Source organism: Dermacentor silvarum, chromosome 1 (assembly GCF_013339745.2).
Source record: "Dermacentor silvarum isolate Dsil-2018 chromosome 1, BIME_Dsil_1.4, whole genome shotgun sequence".
Classification (NCBI taxonomy): domain Eukaryota; kingdom Metazoa; phylum Arthropoda; class Arachnida; order Ixodida; family Ixodidae; genus Dermacentor; species Dermacentor silvarum.
This window is the reverse complement of record NC_051154.1, coordinates 92797615-92808688: the sequence shown is the minus strand read 5'-3', so window position 1 is coordinate 92808688 and position 11074 is coordinate 92797615. Positions and strand designations below refer to the sequence as shown.

The 11074-nt window shown below is 49.9% G+C and overlaps 1 long non-coding RNA gene across 1 annotated transcript in view; it reads left to right on the top strand.

Moving 5' to 3' along the window:
* LOC119450691 (uncharacterized) overlaps window positions 1-10803 on the top strand; it is a 49443-nt gene extending 38640 nt beyond the window's left edge. The window contains exon 3 of the long non-coding RNA XR_007467935.1: window positions 7898-10803. This is a non-coding gene — a long non-coding RNA (uncharacterized LOC119450691). The remainder of the gene's footprint in view (window positions 1-7897) is intronic.
* Window positions 10804-11074: the final 271 nt, after the last annotated feature.

The following is an 11074-nucleotide window of genomic DNA, read 5'->3' as shown; positions in this document are numbered from 1 at the left end:
CTCTAACTTTCGAGAGGTGGACTTATTTAGACTGTCTAAACATGCTCCCCTATATTGCGTCAGCTTTTGTTGTACGGACAAGTATACATGGCAGTCGTTGGCAAAAGTATACGGACCATGGGAGCGCGTGGTAAACTGCATCGACGCGCCTTATTGCGGCGCGGCGCCTACTGTCGGGGGTCGCGCCAAAGCAGCGGTACACATGCGCGTCCCATCATATCTACCGGCGTACAAAGCAAGCACTTTGTATAATATGCGATTTCCTTGCTTTAGCCAGAGAAATCCAACAGCAAATAAAATGCCTAATAATTATAATATTAATGACACCAAGGATTGTGACGATGTTTATTTCTTCAGCGTTTTACTCAACGTAATTTAAGAGTCAATGAATAAATGATAGAGAGTTTTTGTTAATCAGGAAAATGCGACTTTAAGCCACCCCCTGAAGTGTAATGACAATGTGAACAGAGCGCTGAAGGTATACGTTGGACTGGTGGGGCTGGATGCGCGGGGGGGACTAACTCGGCCTCAGAGGGAGGTTAGAACCCTCCCCCCCCCCCCCCCCCCCGGCGGTGCGTCACTGAAAAGGCCGCGCGATAAGAAAAGGAATACGATGCGCGACAGGTCGCGCGAGCCAGCTCTGCCGCACCCACTTGGTGAAATAGCGGCCAAGACGTGACAGCGCTGAACAAGCGGCACCCCGTTGCCGTTTAGTCGACGAGCAGCGTAACTTCGCCAGGGAAAGCAATATGGCACGCTGGCAGATATGGTGGGACGCGCATGCGCAACGCCGCTTTTTGCGCCATTCTCTACAGCAGGTGCCGCGCCGCCAGAAGTATAGTGTACTATAGAATAATGACATTATCCTACATGTAAGTAAACTATCGCCAGAAGGCGCGTCGATGCAGTCTGGCATGCACTCTCGTGGTCCGTATACTTTTGCTCACGGGTGTACACAGGATGGGACACTTATGCGCCTCACAATATCTCGCAGTGCTCAATCAATGTGCAGTTATCACTTATGCGTGCGACTACGATCATTCACATTTTATAACCCTTGAACTGGTGCTTAAACATTTCTAATTAAATTCTGTGGATTTGCGTGCCAGAACTTAGATCTGATTATGAGACACGCCGTTGTGGGGGGCTCCGGATTAATTTCGGGCACCTGTGGTTCTTTAACGTGGACCGAATGCATGCTGCGTTTTTCATTCCACCCTTATCGGAACGCGGCAGCCGCTGCCGGGATTGAACCGACGACCTCGAGCTCAGCAGCGCAACACCATAGCCACTGGGCTATACCGCGGCTGGCAACTTGCGCTTAGCTCCACTGTCCTTGATCACACCGCAACTCAGATTACGTAAAAGTTGAGATCGGTCGAGATTTGTCTCGTTTTTATTTTATGGTTCACTTTATGTAACTTCGTGTCCCCACCCCAGAAAAAATGGGGCCAGAGACCGTACCTCTCTGGTCTCCCCTTTTTTTCCTCACCGCTTCTGCGCCCCCCTTTGCAAGAGTCTGCTGCTTTCGAGGCGTCATTCACAAAGGTTCCTCAATTTCAGCAAGATTTGACTCTCCCCACCCAGTTTAGCTTTCATTGAAACCATATTGCCTGTGTGCTGTAATTCGCCCTTTATGACTCGGTTGCCCCCTCCACTTTTCTCTTATTTTTATTTCCGTTGGGCTGTGAAGGGAATATGAAGAGTACAAAAAAAAAAAAAAAGCGATTCGGAGCAGCCTATGGCTTACTACTATATACCGGTTGAGGCAATTGCTTACTTCTGCGCAAGGCCACCATAGCGTGGTCCCTTCGTGACGCGCTTACATTTCGCGGACGATACAATATTTGAGGAAATAAGTGTTCTGTTCCTCTTGGTGCGAGTAGTAGCACGGGACATACCCTTGACCCAAGAATCGTTTGCCCACTGGCCGCTGGAGCATCGAGCGCTTAAATAAGGCATGACCCATCGACGAATCGCGCGCGGCGCCAGCGCGATTGCCCCCTATTACGCTGCCGGCCTTGACCGTGTCTCGGCTAGCTTACGGTTCCGCTTATCTGCGGTCAACTCTATGCGCCTTATCGGAGCGCACGTGTGGTGTGCTGGGCGCGTGCGTCCCTGTGGCGTCCATGCGATAGAGCGGCCTGTTACGCCCTGGAGCATTGCACTGAGCATCTCTAAGCATGCGATTGTGCGCACGCGTGTAACAAAAGAAAGCCGCGAAGGGCTTAAACGTCTGTTACCTTGAAAAACAGATGCGTGCAGCGCGTATCGGCCGCAGCCCAGCTGCTTGCGGGGACTGTTAAGACAACGGACAGTCGACGGCTGCTTCGGCGCTGACACGAAAAATAAACCTCCGCGATTGTGAGACCGATTCGCATCCGCTATCTGCGCTGGTGCTTTGCAATTGGGAATTTATCTATGATGCAAACGTTATATATGGTGTTGCACTCTGCGTTGCATATCAGTTAGGTGGCACTTTGTAAGGCGCCGAGTGTTATAGGTATATCCTCATCTGAGTTCTTTGTGGCGCCAAAAAGGGGCATACGATACCGTCTTTATCGTTTGGTTTACAAGATTACGAGGCATGTTGCAGGGGCACCTGCACGTCCCTGTATCGCCGCGAAATGCATAATATATACACCGGCGCGAATCTCCTGGCACGCAGACAGGCCAGCTTCCTTTCATCCACTGTTGCATCCAACTACGCGGCGCCGCTTCTCGCCACGGGGCTGTGCCGGCCGGGGCGTGAACGCGGGTGTACCGTGTCTGGGACGCTGGCTGAGGCGGTGGGCACCAACCCCACTCCTCAATGTGGCGGCAGAACCGCAGGACACGCACGGCTAGCAACAGCTGGCTCTGGAACTGCACGGCTAATGTGGCGCGCAGGTGCCCTTGAGTCGGCCTCCCCAAGGTCACCCGTGCCGAGACAGATCGTTAGATCCAACTTTAGCGCGCGCGCTTGTGCACATAACGATGCAGAATCCAGCCGGGTGGCTGGGCATATGCTTTAAGCGTTCTGACATGGGGTGATAATGTGTATAGTCTGACTTGTTCTTTTTGTTCCTTACGTGACGTTATGATGGCGGCCTGCTATTTGGTGACGCAGATTGCCGCCACTGGCTGCTTTACGGTTGCAAAATGAGGGTTCTGTGTTATCTATCGGTGCGTTTATCGCTCTGTCGCCGTCACTTTTTAAACCAGTTAGTGACTGGCTCTTCAGTGAAAAAAGGATTAAGCTTCCGGTGCAAACCGAAAGCCTGTGTGCTGTACTTCGCCCCCCCCCCCCCCCCCTCCCCGCTATGTTTTTCTATTTTGCTTTTCGTTCTTTTCCATGACGCGAAAAATAAACCTCCGCGATTGTGACACCGATTCACATCCGCTATCTGCGCTAGTGCTTCGCAATTGGGAATTTATCTATGAGAAATTGTACACATGCTAGCTGTTCATATATATAAACTTCGAAAACTGGGCTGCGTACATGCGTGCTATTACTTTCGCGAAACACGAGTGTTATAAAAGCGACTGCTCCGTCTAGTTTTATTTCTTGTCCCGCGTAGTGGCCGTTTTTTGCACTTCCCGTCTCACTATTTACAGGACGGACACCAGATTTCCACCTTGTGCGCCCACATTGGAACGGAATTAACGTGGCCGTGACCCAAATTTTCATTTTACTACATGGGACTATTAACACCGTAGTTCTGCCGCGTCACTCACGCTAATTTGACTACCCCTGTCGCCCCTTCCCTCCGCCCGTGCTGTGTACTCTAATCGTGCGCTCCTAACGTTGTGAAGAAATCGAGATAAGAGGCGCCTTTCGGACAATGTCTTCTCGTGTCTTTGCCTTGTATTTCTTCCTCGGCACTTAGCGTTCCATTGCTCATTTAGCAATCATCTGAACGTTAGGAAGTCCCTTGTGATAAACAGTGCACGTCCAACATACTGCTCACGAGAAGGGAGATTTTCTCACATCTTGGCACTGTTAACAGCAGCAGCAGCAGCAGCAGCCAGACGAACAAAATGCTTCAACCGACCCCACCCGTCGTGAGAAACGTCGCGGAAGTCCTGTGGGGCATGGCGTAACGCTCTGCGATGGTCCGCATTTCGTCACTGCTCCCCTGTCGCCTCACAGGCACGCTGACCTGTTGCGCTGATGAAATCAGCCTATGCGGAAGCGCCGACGCGCTTTTTCTGGCTCCATTGTGCAAGCCGCGCACCGCCGCGCATAGTTCTTGCCCCGCGGGCATCCCTGCTTCGCTCGAGTCACGCGTTTATCACCGTGAAAACTGAGAAACGCACGCGCAAATGCTGCTGTACATGGCAGGCCTGTATGAAAGTGAGCGCCAGATTTGCGTTTAAAGCCGCTCATTTACCTTGCTACGCAACTGAACTTTTAAGAAAAAAAAAACGAAAAAAAAAAAACAGTTTATGATCAGGATTCTTCAGCAAGCTATGTAGCACGTATCAGCGAATTGGGTTCAGACTTACACTATTGCATAAATTTCAGTTCGAACAAAGTTCAAGTGTTCCCTTTTATATTGGTGCTCACAACGTTCTGAAGCCTGTTTCGCATTCCACGTGCACGTTCTCGCTGTGCCTCTTTACATTTTGCGTTGATCAGAAAGGCACCAACACGAAACGTTGGCCACTTGTACCAGACACAAAACGACTGTTTTGCATCTGTCGGACATTCCTGCCGATTCCATAGCATGAGCGCTGGCCAAAGAGTGTTGTCGTGGGAAAGGGAGCCGCTGCGGTATTCGTACTGTCATTTGATAGCCCGCAGCAGTGCCGGCGCAATCGGCGCCTCCTTTGGCCGCTTTGCTGCTCTGCGATTAGCTTTCCCGCCATCCTACTGCTACCACGGCAAAGCCAACTTTGAGCCCCGTTGAAAAGCAATGATGCTATCACATTGCAGGGAACAAACCTAAAATGAAGTACTGACAACAGGACAAAAGTCACGGTCGAATGTGAATACGACGCTCGGCCGTGTATTTTGCGCTGTTTTACTATGGAACCAAACCAACTAACCCAAGTCAGAACCTTACTAAAGTTAAACGTCCACCTTCGCTGGTGAAGCGACCCCACCGTTGTGGGTAGTTGTGGACAGTGTATCAGGATGCCAGCTGTACGGCCCACGTAGGTACCGCCCGCACAGCCACAAGCCGCTCACGGCACCTAGTTCGATTGGGATTTCTCAATTTGGCACTACTACTGACGATCATGCTCCTAATGAGGGCTGTTCGAATATGGGGATTGAAAATGGGCTAGTGTGGGTAAACTCTATAGCATTAAAAAAATCGTTTTAAGGGGGCCGCGCTCTCCGATCAGGATTAGCCATTATCCTTAAAATTAGGAAGCCCTGAGCACCGGCTGCCTCGCAATCATGGTCAAGGCCACCGAGAAGGGGAGTGCAGAAGGAAGGAGGAAAAAAAAAAAGAAAAAAAAAAAAGAAAACGCATCCCAAATCGAGTTCCGTGCGCCTGCCAACAGCAAGAATAGATCGACTCGGTCGCAGGCTCGTCGCGCCATCTCTCGGCCGCCGATGGCGTAACGCACTTGCTGCTGGCGGAGCGATACACGCTCTGTACTCATACACGTGCGCAATTCCTCTTCCTCCTGCTCCTCTCTCGTTTAGGCGAGGAAGAAAGCGCACGTGTCGGGGATCGCCCATGTGACAGGTGGCTCCTCCTTGCCCCATGGCCCCGCACACTATCTGGCCGCGCTCTCCCCACCTCTGCCGCGCTGCGGGGTCACCTTTCCGTGCTTATCCGCTCGAGATAGCGTTGCCGATCGCTTCCAGGTTGCTTGACAGCGGTTGTCCAGGCAAAGGCTAAAACAAACTCGCGCGGGCCTGCGCTTCTTTGTGTATTAATTCATTTTCATGCTCATTCCTTTTCAGACGCCACGTGCGTCCATATGAGAAAGTCTGCTTATGCTCCAGGGCCGCTCTTGCTTTTTGCATTGCAGTTTCGCAGAATACAGAAGTGTGTCCGAAAATCAATAAAAAATTACCCTGAACTTTGACAAAGGACGCCACGCGAACACTTTTTCTTAGAACCGCGTCGCTCACATTTATTCCAGCAAAAAAAAAAAAAAAAAAAAGACATAGTAAAGTATGGATCCTACGCTACCATTGAAACAGGCTGGGTGGCATAATGCCGTTTTATAAAATATTTGTGTGCGTTTTTCGATGTCTATATTAGTACCCTAAGCGCACGAAAGTGCCGATTCGTTTATTCCTGCCCAGCTGAGATACGTGACAAGTGCGCTGAAATCACATGCGACCATGTTCTGACCATTTAACGGTAACCTAATTTGTGCGAACTTCCCCCTTTCAATTTCTCTCTGTTTCAGTGGGACACTCGAGTTCCTTCATGACTGGCATTTCCGCTCACTTGTTGCACACATACTCCAGGTTGACGCCGTAAGCTGCTGGGCGTCCTAAATAAATGTACATACTGATTGTTCAGCAACTGGCGAATCGGAACAAGGAGTGCAGTGTGCAGAATAGAATCGTTAGCAGACTTGTTAACGCGCTAACATAAGTATTTTGCGACGCTATCTCTGTCATATTACCTATTCGCTAGAAAACAAATATGTTGGTTGTGCTTAACCACTTGCGTGTGTGTAGTGTTTTACAAGGCAATTACTCAGTCTTGACATCGCCTGGCGTGACACCTGGTAGCGAATATGGACCAACGTTTCCATCTGTCGTTTCTTTATGTCAAACAGAGATGAAATATACGTGTATGAACACAAGTGCTCTAATTTCGCCCTTGCTAAGATGAGACTTGCGTAAAGCCGCACAGCTTTGCTCACGTATTTCTATCCAGGTAGCATACCTGTTAACAATGTGTACTTTGTGGCCTGGCTAAAAGTAATACCAGGACGAACAACCGTGGCTTGTAAGGATTATGTGTTCCTGCCTGACAATTCATACCGGAAACAAGTATTCCTCCTGCGATTTTTGCCATGCTGTATAATTAGTACCCTTGAAAAGTAAGGTTAGTCAATCATTTAATACAGGCAATGACAATAGATCCTGCAGCTGTGTGGGAATCGCTCTCCACGTTCTATATACGTACAAACGTTTCTACGTTTCTGTATCCCATCCTATGATTGTTACGATTGACAGTGGTATAACCAAGGGATGTCGCTGAAGCCAACGTACCACAGTTGCTGCCCTGACGAATACAAGTACCCTTGTCGAAACGTTGGCTTCAGCGACATTCCTTGGTTCTACCACTGTAGATCACCTCAGGCCTCCATCTTCTACTGAACATCTCTGATGTTTTGGATTTCTACGGCTGTTGGTGGTCCAGTTTTCGAGGACACCAAGCTTTCACATCGCCTGCCTTACCGACATGCCACATATTACATCGATACCTCTCTAACCACTGCTGATATGTGAACTTATCGCTTCGTAACTGAAGTTATCACTCCTGCTTTTAGTGTCATGTCAAACTGCATATGTGTGCCTATTTATTCTTTCTATTCACGCAAAATGGATTTCTCTTAATTTCTGGTGTTTTGAGCGTTACGTTTCGCATTCCTTGGTGTCACTATGTTTAGGCACCTGGAGCTGCACGATGTTAGCGAGGATATTGGGCTTCCAGGACAAATTTGTTTCTGGCGGGGACAAGGAACAAGGACGCGCAACTGCCGTTGCACTGCTGACCGATTACATAATAACGGAAACTGAACTTATTACGAAAGCACACTGATCTAACTGTCTGGTTACCTCATGATTACCTCACGCATTCAAATGTCCTTCATATGTCCTTCAGAATGGTTATTGACGGAAGAGCTATATGAACTTCCGTTCTGAGTGACTACGTTGTAGATTTTGGGCAACTATGTAAAAGTGGTCTCCTCGTTCTTTTGATTCTCGCAGCTTGTGAAGAACGTGTTCTCGAGTCTCCGCGCACGATGCTCTGGCAGTCCTGGCCCGGTGTTGGGGTAACAGCCGCGTCCGCGCTGCGCTACAACATCCCCTGTGGATTACGCCAAGACAGAAGAGGACAATGCTGCTTCACGGCGGATACCGTGTGTGGGTGCCAGTGCGCGCGTGTTTTGTGCCATCGTGTTCTGCATGAAGTGGGCTCCATGATCAGTGAGCGTGACCGCCCCGTCGTGTTGCGCTTCGCGAGACAAGTGCCCCGTTTCAAGGAGAGAATGAAGTGTGTTGTGCGATCAGTGGTGCACCTTTGCAATCTTCACACCTTTCGGATATAACGCGCCGGTCTCGCGCTTTTTGGCGTGAGGTCCGCTGTAAATAGGTGCTCTGGTAAGTTCAGGAGGCATAAACTATAGGAAAGCTAAACTAGGAAGTGGGGGGTTGTGCAGGAGGAATGTCGCGAGGCGCGGACGAAACCAAAAGTGCACGAGTGTGCCTGAAGCCGCTGCCTGCTGCCGCGAAAAGGTCGTCGTCCCTCATGCACGGTTGCGCAAATGGTCGCCACAGTTTCACACTTCGCCCACACCTATTCCCATGCCAAGAAAGACCATCGGCGGCATAGTAAGAAGACGTAACACGGTCGGGGGAGTGCGTAATGACCCTGCAATAACTCATATATGATACGTAGCGACGGTTTGCTTCGTTTTTCGCAACGTATATTCCGGTTTTGTTTTGCTGGCCGGCGATGCACATGGAAAGAAGGACGCGTGAACAATGCGTTCCGCGCAGGCTCAGCAGCGTCCAAGCGCGTGCTCGAGACAGAAAACCCGCGCACTGTGCTCTTGGAGGCACGCCGCGGTCCGTTCACCTTTGGTTTCGACCACGGCTCATCGCAAATGGGGTCTCGTTGTCGTCCGACCTTTGCTTCTTATTCGAAGCGTGGGAAATTGCGAATTCACTTCATGGGTGCGCGCGCGGCAAGGCGAAACGATCGCATGTCAACCGTTTCACTTTGCCGTTCGCTCATGGCACATTACAGCTGCCGTGCTTCCACAGTGCTCTGTGTTTATCCGTTTATTTGTTTAAACCGTGATTAAACGAAACGCTCACGTGCGCGCTCAGCACACATTTAAGCACTGCCATCACTCGGTGCGCAATTCTCTGCGGTCTGCGTTCTTGTGTGCTTGTAACGTTGCTTTTAGGAAGTATCGAGTGGATGAAGCGGGAAATGTTCGAAGCGCCCGGTGAAACTTGCCAGCGACAGAGACTGTGGCCCCGTGACAGCGCGTCAGTCTATGACATCGAAAACCACCAGCGACTGAATCCATATAGCCGCCGATCCCCGCTGTCATCTTGGGTAGTAACCGTTATAGTGAGAAAAAGAACAACAAATAATTGGAATGAACAAGGAGGGGAAAAAAAAAAAAACAGATCCGTGCGGCATTGTCGCTCGATTCGGGTCCGCGTGACACGTGCGCATTGTCAGTGGCCACGCTTTGCCTTTAATGCAACTAATAGCACAGTGATAAATCTAATCATAGCTGTACCGCGAACTGCCTGGATGTTTTTGTCTGCAGGCACGCGACCGGGGCGGCGCCTTGAAAGGCTCTCGGTTACAATAGGCTGCCTGGAATGACAGCTGCCATTTTGTGGAATTTTTCCCGACCTGAACTCTGATATATTGCCGTCGACAAAGAAAAATTAAATTAAAAAGAACAATTCGAGAACTTGGCTTCCAGAGACGCTTGACTGAAAGCTTTCCTTGGTCATATGCATGCTGCCACAGCGTGGATAAAAGGGTATCGTTCTGCTCTGAATAATTTTGGGCAGTATGCGTGTATACATTTCTTGTCCCTCTGTGCAACATTTATTGAGTGGGGCGTAATGGGATGGGCACTCTGTCGGGCACTTTCCCACATTTAAGTCAGTTCCCTAGACTGCTGTCTTCTTTATGGTCGCCTGAATAGGATGATATGAAAATAACGAGAGAGAGGGAGAAAGCAAGCAAGGAAAGGAAAGGTAGGGAAGTCAACCAGACGAGCGTTCGGTTTGCTACCCTACACAGGAGAGAAATGAAACGGAAGGAGCAAAAGAGGGAGAGAGACATGCAGTACCGCCAGTGTGATGGTGCGCTACTCCAGCGAAGGAACGCAGCAGGCATCGAAGACAGAAATACGCAGCCCAACCTGGGGGCGAAGCCCTTCTAGCTCAAATAAAACACACACAAAACCAGAGACTCCGGGCGCTACACTCGCATCTGATTTATTAGAGTCCCCTAGAAGACCGGACAAAGCAAAATAACTGGAAAACGAAAAACAAAGAAATCTCGTTTCCGTAATGACACGCGGAAGAATCGCTGACACAATCCGCGCCTCTCTCCCTGATACGAAAATGCTCTAAGAAATTCGCGTGCAGTAGTTTATTTGCTTCTGCATTCTCGTGAAGCCGAGTTTCACACTTTCAAACCCAATGTGCAGGCTGATGCGCATCGCCTTTATTCCTAATTGAATGTTCGTGCTCCCGAGCACCACCGTCAGAGGTTTCCCTCGCGAAAGAGAAATGAATGAATGAACGTTCGCTCGAACGACAGCTTCCAACGGTGACGCCACCTAGCATTGTAGTCGGCGTCGTAAACACAAGTGCACAAGGTTGTACAGTTCCTGAAAGGGAGAGCGTGCGTGTAGTGTGACGTCACCACTGTCGCTTCAGGCGCCGTCTTGGACCGAGCAACCCGCGAGCGCTTTAAGTGGCGCCCACGAAGTTCTCGCTCATGGCGCGTGTACACTTGCCCACAGAACTTGTCTCCGATGACCCTGAACGCGGGCTGAATTTCTTCGCTGCTTAAGGCGTGAGGGCTGAAAATCGAGACGTGCACTATGCGCAAGCCACTGTAATCCCCCCTCCCCCCCTTGATTTGCATCTCTCTCTTTTGTGAATCCGTATTTGAAAGTTTCTTTTTTAAGTTTTTTTTTCTCTTTTTTTTTTTTGCGGGCACGTATACACGTGTCGAAAGCGGTTCAGGAAAAAAAATATATAATTAAAACAAGAACGGCGTCCTTCACGGCGCTATGGCGTTTGTAGTCGTTTAAACCCTGTCGGCCCGTGTTGCGCGCGTGTTCGCCCATAATTGTTGTCGCACACTTACCATGCCAACCGCGATTCTGGGGCCAGATT